Raw genomic sequence first — 19,022 nt, forward strand, 5'->3', positions numbered from 1 at the left:
TTGTGTGAATCTGCTCATACACTATGGGATAGTGTCCTTCTTCTGCATCTTGATATTTCAAAGTTTATCCTTCAGTGTTGGCTTCATGTGGTCACTACTATTCTAGAACATATCTATCAGTACCTACCATATTGCATAAGCATTTTATTTCCCATGGAAATTGGTGGCAATGTGGTCCCTTACTTCCTCCAATATTATTCTCCTCACCTTCCCTACATCTTTCTTCCACTGGGAAAAGTTTTGGGCATCAAATTCCACTAGTTTTGCAATCTCTCTCTTGTTGTATTCTAGTAATCCATTTTCATCGAAGACCTCCTCCATGTGATCCTTCCATGCAATGAAATTAGAGTTTCCTTCCAAGGCAAACTCTAGCCTCACCTTGTTTAAGGTCATATTGTCATCTCTTAAGAGATCTTGCTACAATGAACTGCAAATTTGAACCTCTTGAGAAACAACTTCAAAATTTCTTCTCTAGTGCGAATCTTGCTTTGATACCATGTAGAATTATGGTGTATATTTGCAACTCCTTATGATTTTTTTTCAAAATCACAAGACACAAACCTACTTTAGTGCTCTACAAAATTTAATTCACAATTTAGAAGAAAATTTTTAGACATGCAATAAGGAATAAAAGACATAGACTCAATACTTTTCCTAGGGAAAGAAATCTTCTAAAACCCCTAATGCTTTCCAGCGTTAATCTGATGAATAAAGATGTATTACAATTTATTTTCTCAATTGAGCGCAACCTAAAAATGAATAACCTCTCTCTCAGCTCAATGAGAAATTGTGACCTAGTCTTAGTCAAAATTTTCCTCTTCTTAAGCACGCAATTCCTTAAGCAATTATGCCCCTATTATTATCGATTTTTTCCAAAATGGACTGTGCAATTCCTAAGGTTGATCACATGATTACATGCAACACCTATACTCAGTACTAGTCTACAACTGATGTTACATTGCCTTTAAATCTCCACCACAACTGGGGAACTCAAATATTTTTCACGCACTAGCCATTTTGGGCTAATTGATTAGTTAACTGGATGATCACTGATTTTGAATGAAGTCTTATTGCACAACTGACCTTCCACTAGTTCCTCCAACAATTAGAACTACTTTAACCGAAAACAACTTGAGAAAACTGACTTTGATTGCTGTAAATTTCCAATCACGCATGCTTAACTGAACTCCAACTCCTCCAACTCAAGTTTAGTAAGTAAATAGGGTGACACAAGCAATTTCATACAACCTAATTGCATATAAGTTGTCTAGTGATGTGGAAATTCAAATTTTCTCGATTTAATCAAGGCAAAATTAAATTGAGAATTTATTGCTGCATTTTTCAAAAGTGCTTCAAGTGAATCTAATCCATATTGTCATAGACTGTCAAGATTTCCAGCACAACAATGTGCTGATAACAACAACCAGTGGATCGAAGTAGTGTTCAATCAAAATGAAACAGTCAAAACACACATATTAAAACACAATCGATGGAGACCCCAAAAAGTACTCCAACTTTGTTACTACCTATCCATGCTCAGCTAAAGTGCATCCATTACTCCTCTAATGAAGCACACCTCTGTTGTCGGCCTCCGTTGCCCTATATCCCATCATTTTTTGTTGGCATCCGTCACTCTACTTCTTGTAGAACTGATGCAGGAGCATGTGACTCACAAGGGAAAATCTTCCAAATTATTCAAAAAATCCAAAAAAATCTACAAGCAAGGGAGTGGGGTCCTTTAGCGTGCAATTTCTATGTTTTTTTAGTTCAAAGATAGAATAGAATCTAGCAATAAAACATGCTATTTATGCTCAGCTATAACAAAGCTTTTCAAGCTTTAAATCATTCTGTAAAGCATGCTTTTCTTTGTATCGGATAAGGACCGAGAAGGCCTATCCTTAGTTATAAATAAAGAGGCAGCGAAGCTCTCAAGGAGAGGAGAGAAGGGAGGAGCGAGGCCACAACATTATTATTAAACTTCCTCTCGGCGTTTCTTATTCAATGATTTCTGATAATATGCATGCATAGATTCTTATTCTCTGTGTTGATTATGTAGAACTGTATTAATATTTCCGTATGGTGTATCTGTTGTGTAAATTGGCATTCGGTCGTTTCCTTACCATTTATGCATCCACAGGCCTTTAGTCATCCTTTATAAGTTATGCGCATACTCCTGTTTACATTAAAATTTCATGCAATTTTCCATTGGCGGCCACTGTAGCGGACGTGGGAGATTATTAATATTGGTCCAGACCCATATCGGGTCCGCTGAACCCTTGCATCGCATCGGAAGGCTTGTTGATAGTGGAAGGATCCGCTCCGAAATCCCGGAGCCGATCTATTATAGAGTCCGGTTTATAAAGCCTTTCGGGTCCGAAAAGAGCCATAGCGCAACAAGGGCGAGCTCCGAAATCCGGAGCCGAAATATTATTCAGCAACTTCTATAAGGCGTCGGGTCCGCTAACCCTCCGACTGTTCATTCCATATCTGAAGCCGAAGTAAAATAGACTACGATATATATATACCATCGGATCCATCATTTCGGAGGTGGGAAATTTGTTAATTGTGGCGACCGTCGATAACCGAACCCGTCAAAATTATAAAGGCAGCTTATAATGTGGATCGGGTCCGCGGAGGACTTGTAACACTTCAGAGGAGCGACTAACGAGACCCCAAAAAGATCCGGACCTGAAATCTTTATAGGGCGGTTCGGAAAGAGGCATCAGGTCCATCAGTTCTGAGGAAAAAGATTATTTGTCGGGGCGAATGCCGATATATATATCGGACCCGAAATCAGCATAGGGGGAGTATATATATAGATCATCGGGTCCGTCGGAGCCTGTGTTCCATTGCAAAGCCCGCCGATAGCAATCGCCGATGCGATATCGCATCGGGGAAATGGTAAAAGAGACAATATAAAGCAGGATTATGTTATAAATTAATTCTGTTGAATTACTGCCCCGATAGTGTGTTGCGTAAGTCCTTCCTTTGCAAAGCCGCGATAGTGTTGGGGGTATAACCCTTCTTATAAGACCTTCGATATTGTGTTGTCATAATTCTTTGAGAATTACTACCGATATAAAGCCACTGTTTTGCCAATTTGAAATTCGGAGGGATAATGAGACTATCAGTTAATGACTGATACTAAAGAAGGTCCAGAAAGAGAAGTTGATCAAGACATAGAAGAACTTGCTGGTAGATTAGGGAGATTGTCTCTAACGCCTGCAACCCCGCAATCATTAGTGGTATCAGAGCCATCAACTGATGTTGAATTGAATCTCAGGAGCGGAAGAAGGATGGCTTTCAGAGTTGGAAGAGGATGAGGACGTGGTGGAAGAGGACGACCTATTGCAAATGCTGAACTAATGGAAACAGTAGAAGAGCTGCGAGCTAGAGTGGACGCATTAACTTCAGATAGAATTATGGATGATGGAGATGTTAATGAGCCCGAAATTGAAGCTACTGAAGAGGAGGAAGCTATACAGGTTACTCCTGAGATGAGGTTCTTTCAGTCAGTATTGAAATCCACAGCCAGGCCATGGAACCAATTAGTACCGATATATCAAGGAGGATTAAACCCAGAAGAATTGATCTACTTGATTAACAGCATGGAGAAATTCTTTGATTACGAAGAAATAGAAGATGAGAAGAAATTAAAGTTTGCTGTCACCAAATTAAAAGGCCATGCAGCACTTTGGTGGGATGGTGTACAGGCAGAAAGGAAGAGACTTGGTAAGCAGCCAATCAAGAACTGGAGCGGAATGGTAGCAGAGTTAAGAGGTAAGTTCTTGCCAAGTAATTATCAGCAAACATTGTTTAGACAAATGCAAAATCTTAGACAGAGAGCTTCAACAGTAAAAGAATATACATAAGAGTTTTATAAAGTAAGCATAAGAGCTGGAGAAGCTCAAGACACAGATGAGAAGGAGGCTAGATATATGAATGGCTTCAAGATGGACATTCAGGATGAGATATGTTTGTTGTCTCCTAAAACAGTAGAGGAAGCTTATCAGATAGCGTTGAAAGCTGAAGAAAAACTCATGAGGAAGCAGTCTGCCAAAGGGAGAGGGACTTTCAGAGGAAAAGGAAGTCAAGGTGGTAGAGGAAGATCTACAACACCTAGAGATGGAGCTAGCAGTAGCTCAACCCAACATGCACCCAGAGAAGGTGATGCAAGAGGCATAGGGAGTTTTTCCAGAGGAAGAGGAGGTAGAGGAAGAGGCAGAGAATTAAGATGTTACAGATGTAACAAGCTGGGACACGGAGCTTTTGAGTGCCCAGAGAATGCAGACATAAAGTAGAGGAATGCAATTTTTGCTCCAACTGAAGAAGAAGCACCAGTGACAACAGTAGCAGAAGAATAAAATACACCAGAAAGAGGAGAATCTCTGGTGGTTAATAAAGTATTACTTAATCCAATGAAGGAGGTGGTTGTTGAACTACCACAAAGGAAAACTTTATTCAGGACAGTGTGCAAAGTCCAAGGGAAATGTTGCCAGATGATCATTGATAGTGGCAGCACTGATAATTTGGTCTCTACAGAAGTAGTGGAGAAATTGAAGTTGAAGACAAGAAAGCATCCAACACCTTATAAGGTGTCATGGTTACAAAAGGGACATCAACTGTTGGTAAGTGAACAGTGTGAAGTGGAATTTCAGGTGGGCAAGTACAAAGATAAAATTGTTTGTGATGTGATGCCAATGGACGTGTGTCACATATTGTTTGGAAGACCTTGGCAATATGACAGAGGAGCCATACATGATGGGAAGAGGAACACCTACAAGTTTGGAAAGGATGGTGTTAATCATACATTGTTTCCTTTGCAAGAAGAAGAGGCGCAGGGGCAAAAGACTAGTCCAAAAACTCTGTTGCTTGGAGGGAATGAATACTTGAAGCAGATTGAAGAAAATGAGGTAAACTTTGCTGTAATTTGCAAGCCCAAGGTAATATTGACTTCTACTAAAATTTCTGAATTACGCATTGAAATTCAAGAAATGCTGGAGAATTATTGTGATATTATTGTTGATGGTTTGCCTAATGAATTACTGCCAATTCGAAAAATCAGTCATCATATAGATTTGATTCCTGGAGCAAGCTTACCTAACAAAGCAGCACATAGAATGACTCCTGCAGAAAATGAAGAAGTTAAGAAACAGGTGCAAGAATTGCTTGACAAGGGGTTGATCAAAGAAAGCCTGAGTCCTTGTGTAGTGCCAACAGTGCTGAGCCCGAAGAAAGATGGAGGCTAGAGAATGTGTACAGATTCAAGAGCCATCAATAAGATTACAATCAGGTATAGATTTCCGTTACCCAGAATTGAAGATTTAATGGATTGCTTGTCTGGCGCAAAATATTTTTCAAAGTTAGATCTTAAAAGTGGCTATCATCAGATAAGGATAAGAGAAGGGGATGAATGGAAAACCACTTTTAAGACCAATGAAGGATTGTATGAGTGGAGAGTGATGCCTTTTGGGTTGTCCAATGCACCAAGTACATTCATGAGGCTTATGAATGAAGTTCTTAAAGAATTCATTGGTAAATTTGTAATAGTATATCTGGACGATATATTAGTCTATAGCAGGTCCAAGGAGGAGCACTTGAGGCATTTACATTATGTCTTACAGAAGCTACAACAAGAAAAATTATTGTTGAATCTGAAGAAATGTTTATTCATGAAAGAGGAGCTGGTGTACTTGGGATTTGTTATCTCAGCTGAAGGATTAAAGATGGATCCAGAAAAGATCAAAGCAATTGTGGAGTGGCCTTCACCCAAGAGTATTTTTGAGGTAAGGAGTTTTCATGGTCTTGCTAGTTTTTACAGAAAATTCATTAAGAATTTTAGTAAGATTAATGCACCTATTATTGAGACCATAAAGAAGGATAAACAACCATTTAAGTGGACTGCTGAAGCAGAGAGAAATTTTTAGTTGTTAAAGAGGAAAATAATTGAAAAGCCTGTTTTGGTTCTTCCTGATTTTAACAAAACGTTTCAAGTTAAGTGTGATGTCAGTGCAGAAGCAATTGGAGGAGTTTTAAGCTAAGAAGATAGACCAATAGCTTACTTCAGTGAAAAGCTAAATGATGCCAGAAGGAAGTATTCTTCTTATGATAAGGAGTTTTATGCAGTTGTGCAGGCACTAAAGAAGTGGAGGCATTATTTAATGTCAAAGGAATTTATCCTTTATTCAGATAACCATGCATTGCAGTTTATAATGCAGCAGCCAAAACTCAGCCAGAGACATGCTAAATGGGTAGAATATCTTCAAGGCTTTCATTTTGTGTTGAAGCATATAACTGGACAACCAAACAGAGTCATAGATGCCTTAAGTAGGAGAAGTGTATTACTGCAAGAAAGTCAAATCCAAGTGTTGGGTTTGGATTTTCTTAAGGAATTATATGAGACCAATTCAGATTTTAAAGAGGCATTTGAGGCTTGTAAGAATCCTGTTTTGGCAGACAGGAGCAAGAGGTTGGATTATTTTATACAAGAGGGATTGTTATTTAAAAAAATATAAGCTATGCATACCCAACTGTTCAATGAGAGATAATTTAATCAAAGAGAAGTATAGTGGAGGACTTGCAGGACATTTTGGTAGAGAGAAAACCTTTGAACATCTCAACAGATTTTACTTCTGGCCGAAAATGAAATCTGAAGTAGAGAAGTATGTAAGAAATTGTAAAGTCTGCGAGTATGCAAAAGGAAGGAGCGAGAACACAAGGTTGTATATTCCATTTCCAATTCCAGATAGGCCTTGGGATATGGTAAGTATGGATTTTGTGCTAGGATTGTCAAAGACTCAAAGAGGCTATGATTCAATTTTTTTGGTAGTGGACAGATTTTCAAAAATGGCACACTTTATTCCATGTTATAAAACTAGTGATGCTTCTCACATTGCTAACTTGTTTTTTAAAGAAATTGTAAGATTACATGGATTGCCCAAAAGCATTGTTTCAGACAGGGATTCAAAGTTCGTTGGACATTTCTGGAGAACACTATGGAAGAAGCTGGGAACTAAATGAAATTTCAGTTTTGCCTATCATCCACAAACTGATGGACAGACTGAAGTTGTCAATAGAAGTTTAGGCAATCTTTTGTGGAGATTTACTACGAAACATCCAAGGCAATGGGATCAAGTGTTACCACAAGTTGATATGCATATAATGACTCACCAAACAGGAGCACAAGACAGAGCCCATTCCATATTGTTTATGAAATGCACCCAAGGGGAATATCTGAATTAAGGAATTTGGGAAAAGAAGAAATGAGAAGCGCAGAAGGTGAAGACTTTGCTTCAAGAATGCAGACGATACATGAACAGGTGAAACAATAGCTACAAGACAACATCATTCAATATAAAACTAGAGCAGACATGAGGAGAAGAGAAGCGGACTTTGAAATTGGAGACTTGGTTTTAGCGTACCTCAGAAAGGAAAGATTTCCAAAAGGAGCGTATAATAAATTAAAATCCAAGAAAATTGTACCATGTAGGATACTGAGGAAATTCTCTGCAAATGATTATGAAATTGAATTACCACCTGGTGTGGGAATATCACCAATTTTTAATGTTGCAGACTTGTACAAATATGAGAATGAAGCTACAGATGATACATCAAAGGATCAAGAGACTCCAGAGATTGATTGGGTAAAACAGTTACCCACAGCCAAGGATTTACAGCCAGAAAGAATTCTGGATAAGAAAGTGTATAAGAAGACAAGGGCACGAGATTATTTCCAGTATCTGGTGAAATGGAAGGGATAGCCGATCGCTGAAGCTACTTGGGTTATAGAAGATATTTTACAGAAATTGGGCAAATCTGTAGATGAGCTCATGGACAGGAGCCCATGAAGAATTTTGTCCTCAGGAGTTTGATGCAGGAGCATGTGACTTAGAGGGGAAAATCTTCCAAATTATTCAAAAAATCCAAAAAAATATTCGGGTCCTTTAGCCTGCAATTTCTATGTTTTTCTAGTTAAAAGATAGAATAGAATCTAGCAATAAAACATGCTATTTATGCTCAGCTGTAACAAAGCTTTTCAAGCTTTAAATCATTTTGTAAAGCATGCTTTTCTTTGTATCGGATAAGGACCGAGAAGGCCTATCCTTAGTTATAAATAAAGAGGCAGCAAAGCTCTCAAGGAGAAGAGAGAAGGGAGGAGCAAGGCCACAACATTATTATTAAACTTCCTCTCGACGTTTCTTATTCAATGATTTCTGATAATATGCATGCATAGATTTTTATTCTCTGTGTTGATTATGTAGAACTGTATTAATATTTCCGTATGATGTATCTATTGTGTAAATTGGCATTCGGTCATTTCCTTACCATTTATGCATCCACAGGCCTTTAGTCATCCTTTATAAGTTATGCACATACTCCTGTTTACATTAAAATTTCATGCAATTTTCCATTGGCGGCCACTGTAGCGGACGTGGGAGATTATTAATATTGGTCCAGACCCATATCGGGTCTGCTGAACCCTTGCATCGTATCGGAAGGCTTGTTAATAGTGGAAGGATCCGCTCCAAAATCCCGGAGCCGATCTATTATAGAGTCCGGTTTATAAAGCCTTTCGGGTCCGAAAAGATCCATAACGCAACAAGGGCGAGCTCCGAAATCCGGAGCTGAAATATTATTCAGCAACTTCTATAAGGTGTCAGGTCTGCTAACCCTCCAACTGTTCATTCCATATCTGGAGCCGAAGTAAAATAGACTACGACATATATATACCATCAGATCTGTCATTTCGGAGGTGGGAAAGTTGTTAATTGTGGCGACCGCCGATAACCGGACCCGCCGAAATTATAAAGGCAGCTTATAATGTGGATCGGGTCCGCAGAGGACTTGTAACACTTCGGAGGAGCGACTAATGAGACCTCGAAAAGATCCGGACCTGAAATTTTTATAGGGCGGTTCGGAAAGAGGCATCGGGTCCGTCAGTTCGGAGGAAAAAGATTATTGGTTGGGGCGAATGCCGATATATATATCGGACCCGAAATCAACATAGGGGGAGTATATATATAGACCATCGGGTCCGTCGGAGCCTGTGTTCCATTTAAAAGCCCGCCGATAGCAATCGCCAATGCGATATCGCATCGGGGAAATGGTAAAAGAGACAATATAAAGCAGGATTATGTTATAAAGTAATTCTGTTGAATTACTGCCTTGATAGTGTGTTGCGTAAGTCCTTCCTTTGCAAAGACGCGATAGTGTTGGGTGTATAACCCTTCTTATAAGACCTCTGATAGTGTGTTGTCATAATTCTTTGAGAATTACTGCCGATATAAAGCCACTATTTTGCCAATTTGAAATTCGGAGGGATAATGAGACTATTAGTTAATGACTGATACTAAAGAAGGGCCAGAAAGAGAAGTTGATCAAGACATAGAAGAACTTGCTGGAAGATTAGTGAGATTGTCTCTAATGCCTACAACCCCGCCATCAAGAACCCATCAACAACTTTAAGATGGACCCATAATCCCTTACCTTTAGAATCAGCCCATCGCATTGAAAATTCCAAGATATAATTAAATTTTAAGACTAAATTAAATTTAAGATAAAATATTCCTTTTGTCTTAAAATCCCCCTTTTGTAATATTGTTGAATGCAACGAGAGACAAGTTGTCTCTAATCATATCAACAGAGATACTAGGGACAAAAGAGGACTTGATGTGTGGGAAATCTTGCCATGAAAATTGTCACACTTTTCAGAGTCATCTACCCCACAAAATGAAGAGCCCAACGAATTATTCTCTTTATATATGATAGCATGAATGGAAAGTGAAATAGTAGCGTTGGTATATGTGTGAAACAATAGTAGCCTGCAAGATGGTGGACTTAGTGTGCACTACGAGAGTTAATTTTGTAGTCATCACATAATATTGTCTAACTTTGATATGTTTTGTCTTGATTTTTTATTGCCTTAAGTGGGTTTTGCATTAAGTGACCATTTCCTTAAATAAAATTCTTTGTCTTAAAATATTCTTGTCTCAAACTATTTTCGTGTTAAATTTAAAGTTTTCACTTAAAATATTTTTTTCTTAAATAGTTTTTGTCTTAAATATAAAGTCGCGTCCTAAAATATTTTTGTCTAAAACAAATTTTTTCTTAAATTTTATATTTAAGACAATTCAATTGATATTAAATTTTAATGTAGACTAACTAAAATAAAATTTGACTTTTTAAGACAAAAGATTTATTTTCTCTTAAAATATGTCTTAAAAGTGCCCTTGTTGTAGTGAACTACTAATTACAAGCTACTTTTGATATTTCTATCTTGTAGAAGTAAAATTATCAAGCAATATTATATTTGTTGGGAATAATTCTTAATTAGTTATGTAAATTACTCACAAATTAGTTCACAGATTTTGTGTTCTCTGCAAAATTAGGGCAGCAAATTGTTAGGGTGGTTAGTGCTCGAAATTAGGCGTAGTGTGAGTAGATTTGTTTCACAGTTGATTGATAATCATTTTAGTAATAATTTTACTATATAAGAATGTAGTTAATGGTTCAATTAATATATGAGATTTACAACAGTTTTTAGCTCACACAGTAACTGTGTTTTATTTGTTTTATTTTTTCTTATATGTATTTTTCTTCATGGTTATGTTGGCTTATCAGCTAGCTTAAAGAAGCATTTCATATTGTACAAGTGGCATCAAAGTAGGTAAAATTGTTTTGGGTTAAATTTGTATTGTTGGAATTTTTCCAAAGTTAATCATGTTGAATTCTAACCACATGCGAGGTCCAGAATTTGATGGGAACGATTATGATTATTGGTGCATTAAGATGCTAACCTTTTTGAATGGAAAAGATTTGTGGGAGATTGCTGAATCGGGATATGAGGAGCCAGCTGATTGGAATGCCTTACAGCCAATGAAATAAAAATAAGAAAGGAAGCAAGGAAGAAGAATGCTCAAGCTTTATCTCACATTCAGATAGCTCTTTATAAGAGCTTATTTCCAAGAATATGAGGAGAAAAAGCTGCCAAAGATGCATGGGAGACTCTACAAGAAGCTTACCAAGGTAGTGATCAAGTTAAGGTGGTGAAGCTTCAGACATTGAAGCGAGAGTTTGAGAATTTGAAGATGCAAGAAGTTGAAAGTATGAGTGACTATTGTGTGAGAGTCAAAGATGTAGTCAATCAAATGGCTACACTTGGACAAACTGTAAGTAATGAAGTTTTAATTAAATAAGTATTGATATCTTTAACATAGATGGAATCATGTTGCGATAATCATGGAAGAAGGTAAGGATATGACAAAACTACAATTTGATCAATTGGTTGGATATTTGATGTCTCATGAAGAAAGATTGAAGAACACTTTTGAAGGTGTAGAGAAAGCTTTTTCCTCTAAATCACAAATTACAAAGAATGAAGATGCAAGGAGTAGCAGTACTAAAAGCAATCAAGGTCAAGGTAAATGGCAAAGCCAAAATTATTCAAGAGGTAGAGGAAGAGGTGGCTCAAGTGGAAGAGGTAGTTTTACAAGAATAGGTAGAGGTAGATGTGATAAGAGAAATGTTCAATGTTACTATTGTAAGATGTATGGCCACTTTGAAAGAGAATGCAGATTGAAAGAAGGTAAAATGCTAATTATGCTTAAGAAAGTGGTGAGTATCCTCGAGATCACTTATTTATATCTTATGCCAAAGGTAAAAATACTAGTAAGGATGTTTGGTACCTAGATTCTGGATGCTCTAACCATATGACACAGAATGTGAAGTTGTTTTCAGCAAAGGATGGAAGTTTCAAATCGAAGATCCAGCTTGGTGATGATAAATAATTGGAGGTTGAAACCAAAGGAGATATGGAGGTCCAAACAAAAGAAGGTAAAAAGGGTATTCATGACATTTATTATACTCCACAATTGAAGCATAATTTTTTGAGAGTTGAGCAATTATGTGAGAAAAATTATAAAGTAGTCTTTGAAAATAAGACATGTACTACCTATGATAATAATACTCGAAATAGGGTTATCATTTTTGTGCCTATGACAAGAAATAGGATGCTTCCCTTAAGGTTTGATGAACATAACAAAAATCTTGTAAATATGGCTTATGATGATTAAGGTTGGTTATGACATCTCAAGTATGGGCATTTAAGTTTTCAAAGTTTGAAGTTTATAACCTCACATGCATTAGTTTCTGGTTTGCCCAAGGTAGAAGAGTATAAGGAGGTTTGTGAAGGATGTGCTAAAGGAAAGCATAGAAGGGAAAGGTTTCCAAAGGGAACTACATGGAGGGCTCAACACCCACTTCATCTTTTTCATTCAGACATATGTGGTCCTATGCAGACTAAGACTTTGGGTAAGTCATCATATTTCATCACTTTTATTGATGATCACTCATCAAATTATTGGGTATATTTTTTAAAGGCCAAAACTTAAGCCCATGATACATTCAAAAAGTTCAGAGCCCTTGTAGAAAATAAGAGAGGGTGCAAGATCAAATTTTTACAGAGTGACCTTGGAGGGGAATTCTTCTCAAAAGCTTTCCAGAGTTATTGTGATATGAATGTCATCAGGAGGCAGCATACTACAACATACAAACCCCAACAGAATGGCATAGATCAAAGAAAAAATTGTATTTTGGTTGAAATGGCAAGATCCATGTTACAAACTAAGGGATTGAGCAATTCTTATTGGGGAGATGCAATTGCTACAGTGTACATCCTCAACCGTAGCCCCATGAATGCACTGGAAAATATGACTCCTTATGAAGCTTGGTATTGAAGAAGGCCTAATGTTAATCATTTCAAAGTTTTTGGTTTTTTTGCTTATGTGCATGTACCTGATCATAATAGAAAAACGTTAGATGTAAAGAGTGAGTTATGTATTTTTATTAGGTATAGTGAGACAAGCAAGGCTTATAAATTGTATAATGCTCTAACTAAGAAGCTTATTGTCTCAAGAGATGTAATTTTTTATGAAGGGGGTGTTTATGGTCATCAAAAAGGCCATGTTGGGAAGGCAAAATCTGTTTTGAATGATGATATAATTGTTGATATTGATCATGAGCATCCAACTAATGTTTTTGTAACTAGTGGGTTAACTCCACCAAGCATCCCTTCATCAATTTCTTCAACATCAAGTTCAATTCCAACTTCTTCTCCAAGTTCTACAAGGAAGGTAAGAAGATTGAGTGATATTTATCAGAGGAGTGCAAATCAAGCACATGAAGAAAGCCCAATAGGTGAGATAGTCAATTTTGCTTTATTAGCCAAGGCTGATTTTGAACCATCATGTTTTGAAGATGCATGTACTAATGAGGTTTGGATGCAAGCCATGCAAGAAGAGATGGATTCCATTCAAGGGAATGACACTTGGAAGTTGACAGAATGGGTCTATAAGGCTAAATTTAACAGTGATGGGAGTGTTGAAAGACACAAAGCAATATTAGTTGCTAAATGATTCACACAGAAGTATGGAATTGATTATGAAGAGAAATTTGCACCAGTAGCAAGACAGGAGACCATTAGAATTTTGATTTCATTAGTATCTCTGAAAAAGTGGAGCATACATCATATGGAAGTGAAAAGTGCCTTCTTGAATGAGTACTTAGAAGAGGAAGTATATATGGAGCAACCGCGAGGTTTTGAAGTGGAAGGAAAGGAGAATAATGTCTACAATTTGAAGAAGGCTTTGTATGGCCTCAAGAAAGCACCAACAGCATGGTATGCTAGGATTGATGGACACTTTCAAGAAAATGGCTTCCAGAGAAGCAAGAGTGATCCTACCTTTTAATACAAGCAAGAAGGTATTGATATTAGAATCAAAAGTTTGTATGCTGATGATCTATTGTATATGGGTAGTAGTTGTAAGATGAATGATAAATTCAAAGTTGCTATGATGAATGAATTTGAGATGAAAGATCTAGGCATCATAAAATGTTTTCTGGGAATAGAGGTTTATCAATGTAAGGATGATATTTTCATTTGTAAGACAAAGTATGCATAGGATATGATAAATAAATTTGATATGCTTGATTTTAATCCATCCCCTACTCCAAGTTCTCATAAAGAGGTGTTATGTAGAGATTATGGTGTTGATTTAGTTGATGAGACAACATACATAAGTATTGCGGGGAGCTTGATATTTCTTACCCACACAAGGCCTGATATTACATATTTAGTTTCACTTGTTTCAAGGGATATGAGAAATCCATTTGAAGTGCATATGAAGGCAACGAAGAGGATTTTAAGGTATGTGAAAGGCACTCTAAATTTGTGTATTCATTACTACTCTTCTGAAAAGTTCAATCTTGTTGGATTTAGTGATTTAGACTGGGGAGGTAGTCTTGACGACCATAAGTCCACATATGGAAATTGTTTCTCTTTTGGTTCTAGTTTGATTTCATGGAGCTCATCCATAGAAGCGGAGTATGTTGCAGTTACCTCAGCAGGTACACAAGCTCTTTGGGTTAGAAAAAGTTTGGAAGAAATTGGAAAAAAACAAATTCAGCCTATAGTGATTTATTGTGATAATTTAAGTGCCATGAAGTTAGCAAATAATCTCATTTGTCACAGCATGACAAAGAATTTTGATATGAAATATCACTTCATTCGAGATTTGGTGCAGAAGAAGGATATTGAATTGAAGCATATAAATATTGAGCATCAACTAGCAGATATGTTCACCAAAGCAGTTGCAAAAGATCAGTTTTTGGCACTATGAGATAAGATAATAAATCCTCATTAATCATTAAGGGGGAGTATTTGGAATAATGCTTAATTAGTTATGTAGATTTATGACAAATTAGTGAGCAGATTTTGTGTTCTCTATAAAATTAAGACAACAAATTGTTAGGGTGGTGAGTGCTGGAAATTCAGTGTAACTAGATTTGTTTCAAAGTTGATTGATAATCATTTTAGTAATAATTTTACTATATAAAAATGTAGTTAATGCTTCAATTAATATATTAGATTTACAACATTTTTTAGCTCACACAGTAAGTGTGTTTTATTTGTTTTATTTTTTTATATGTATTTTTCTTCATAGTTATGTTGGCTTATCAGCTCGCTTAAAGAAGCATTTAATATACTACAATATTCTCTTTGTATTTTTTATTATAAAGGTTTGGGCATCACACCCAAGCTTGGTTGATAATGCGTTGAACATACTTTTCATTACTTTAATGTACAACTTCATCGTTATGGTTACTATATTATTAATCGAGCACCATTCACCCTTAACACTTAAGGATATGAATCATAATTATTTTTATTTTATATATATACATATACCTCTCAATCCAAATTTCCTTATTATTATGCAACAATTATTATATAGTTCAATGATATTTGAACATATGTTTCCAAGGTCTCTGCATTATAAATATATATACATGTGTTGAATAATTTATCTATCCCTTATATATGTATTTCTTTGTCTACATTATTTATAAGGCAGTCCAACAAATGTTCTAGACATGGCCCTTTGTGGCACCGTGTTCCTCCATGGATGCCTCACATAACTCATATCATGTGATGTTTGTATGTGGACAAGGGGACTCATTATGCTATATTGAACCCTAGCAAACTATTCTATTCAATAGTGATGATTTACCAAGGGTTGATCGACAGTGAACAATAATCATATTTTATTAGGGTAACTACCTACCCTTCATCCTATGCCACTTCTGTCTCATTTTTTGTTTTGCTTGGATTATAGCCAAGCTCTACAACCTCATGGTGGTTTTTCTGAGAATGAGTGTATTTTCTTTATTATTAATAGATTTATTATTTTAATTTCGTTTTTCCTGCTTATAATTTCCTTGCACAATAGATGTGTATACTCGAACAGACAAACTGCATACATGAGTTTCTACTCGACCTTGTAAAACTCTAATTCCTTAATTCTTTGTGTCTATATATCTATCTAAAGTTTCTTGACAATGATTTTCATGGATTGTAATCACCAATGCTTAGATTAGCATACTTACTGGTGAAAACATAGCTATTCTTTGGAGCCTTTGTCATGGTAACTCCTTTAATAATTTGACCATGCTATGGCTTTGTAAATACTTCGTCGACAATATTTTATTCAAGTTACGTATAATTTTTGAAACCCTAAATTTGCTATTTCCAAGGGGCTTTCCTTTTGAATTATAATCTAGATACTCAAGAATTAGTTTCTACAGAACATGTTATTAATGTGCAAACATCACTCCTCTTTGTTAAATGTAAAATTTCTAGTTTCCATGACAATTATTTTACATTTCCTTATGATGATTTCTAAAAAAATTGAGTATTTTCATTAAGGAACTCTTATTATTTCCTCACAGGTTAGTTTCAACTATGTTTGGGGTTTGGTTATGGGCATTTTTAGAGTTAGATGGTTACAATTTCATTTTCTTTCATCACAATTGATATAGGTGGTTATTTTCCTTTCTCTCTTATAGGATTTGGATGCCATTGATAGAATTTCAACTTTCAAATTCTCACATGAAAAATACTCGTGTTTAGGGTTTTTACTGTGAGCACCTAAACTATCCACAATTACATTTATTTTGTTGAATCTCTGTCTTGAAATTCTATTAAAATATTTGGGGCAAATTCCTGGTCTTTGTAGACAAACTTCCATAATAATTATGTTTTTTTTTTTTTTTTATATTGAGGGTTTTTCCCATATTGTTAATTTCTAGGTTTCTTACTCTATAGTATTGATGTATAACCGATGCACATATGACTAAGAATGAAAATTCCTTTGTTTCTTTTCCAAAATAGTAATTACACTTTTTTCTCTTATAATTTATTGTGCATGTTAATAATATATGTATACCGAGATAGGGTTTATTTAAATTGTTATATAATTTGAATCTGAAGCTTGTATGACCATTAATGAGGTTTGTTTCTCTTATTTACAAGGAAAAAATATGTGATTTCTTTCTTTAAATATGTAGCTTGCACAATAATTATAGACCAGCTTTTTACGCCCTTATTAGGTTTTTTTTCTTTCATGTTCTCTACGCATGTGTATGTTGTAAACTATTTATGTTATTATATATTAATGTCAATATATTATGGGTATTTATGTTACTTCCAATTTTTTTCCGTAACCAAACATGCACACTGTGTAAATTATTATTATTATTGTAGATTATAAATTAGTTTAGAAGATACAAGCTAGGCTAGAGGCCTAGTGAACTCTTGTCATGGGAGAAGGCTTTAGGTTTTCTCTCAGCCCTATTATTCGATAATCCAATAATACCTTTCCTTTGCTCTATGAATAGGGTTTCATCCTTTTCATTTCCTGTGGTATCTAAGCTAGGCATACATTCTCTTTTTCCTGCCATAATTGTATAGTTATATCCATATAGTTATGTTTCTCTATAGATGTAAGAATTTTGTTCTAATGTGAGTAATGGGTTAATATTAAGGTATATATTGTGTGCATAACATTAGCCCTTACCACATGGTACTCTTTTTACCTTAGACAACACTCTATAGTTTTCTTATTCATATCCACCTACACAGTGGATGACAGGGTTGGTTCCTAGTTAGGACTTCTTTAACATTTATCCACAACATAGGAGATAATGACTCTTTACCTTTAATATTTAGTTTACTTGCAACAAAAGTAGAACAAATACAAACACATTTATATTTATATATGTTTCACTCATAGTACATTAACAGGTTTTTTCCATTTATTCTCTTGCAATACCAAATCATTTACAAATAACACTAACAATCTATTCTGTATTTTCCTAATCTAGAAAATCCATAATAAACTCATTAATCACAAAGTTAGTCAAACTTTCATATATACATATATAAAGTCTTGCTAGAAATACAGTAAAGGATTCCATGTTCCTCCCAACAATGAACCATGTTTCTCAGTAGTTCCCCTCAAGCTCTACCCCTCCCTCCTAGGAAAACAACACAAGAATTATTCTTGAGTTTCACCTCCTCAACCCTTTAGTAGCCTCTTTCTAATTTTTTGGGTTTAGGTCCAATTTTTAACTCCCACGTTCGTTTTTTAATAATAAATTCCCTTATCTCCCATTGACTTATTTTTGACAGCTTCCACCGATGACATTTATCTCTAGTCATGAAATATTTGGTGGTATGTGTTTTCTACCAATTCAGCTAAATGGAGAAAAGCAGGATTTTCTTCTTTTTGTTTCTTCCCCTTCTTGGGAATAATTGATTTCAGTTGTTTTCGTGGAAGTTATTAGCCTAATATCACTTGATATAATTTACATGTTTTCAAGAATACTAATATTTGAAAACAAGTTTTCTTTTTCTTTTATAACACATTACTTGTACCACTTGAGTTTTTAGTCACATGTCAAATATGAAGACATAAAATAAATTTATCAACATTATCTGATCTTGTCCCCTTCTAAAAGGGAACACCATCATCAATTTTTTCATTCTTCCATTTTCCTTTGGAAAACATAGGACAAGTTTCCTCCATTTCATCCTCCTTTTCCCAACTGGCCTACTTTGGCCCAAAGTGCTTCCATTGCACTTTAATCTAGGCTACTTCTTGATTTTAGATTGTATTTTTACTTTGGTCAAGAATTTGTAGAGGTTTGACCTAGAAATCACCTTCTAGTTAGACTTGTACAACATTCCAATCCATAATATAAGGAGGATTATGGATATAATTTTCCAAAAGAGACACATGAAATATATTATGAACTCTAATGTAAGATAGTAGTGCTAGTTGGTAGGCCATTGGCTCTACCATGGATAATATCTCAAATGGCCCACTCAACTAAAGGGCTAGCTTAGAATAGTACCCAAATTTTAAGGAACTCTTTTTTCGTCATACTTTAATATATAAATTTTCACCCATTTGAAATCGTTTATGTGTCCTTTTTAAGTCTATGTAATGATTTTTCTTATGATATACTTCTTTTAGGTTTTTTTTTTTTTTAATTTTCCCCATTGGTTCCATTTTGTGTAGTAGATATAGCCCTATCATAAGCCTATCTTCAAGTGAAGTCCAACCTAAGGGAATATGGCACTTCCTTCCATACAAAATCTGAAAAGGACTTGTCTTGAGTGATTC

This window comes from Pinus tabuliformis, chromosome 7 (genome assembly GCF_031772625.1).
Source record: "Pinus tabuliformis cultivar Carrire ecotype Pingquan chromosome 7, CPIR1, whole genome shotgun sequence".
Taxonomy (NCBI): domain Eukaryota; kingdom Viridiplantae; phylum Streptophyta; class Pinopsida; order Pinales; family Pinaceae; genus Pinus; species Pinus tabuliformis.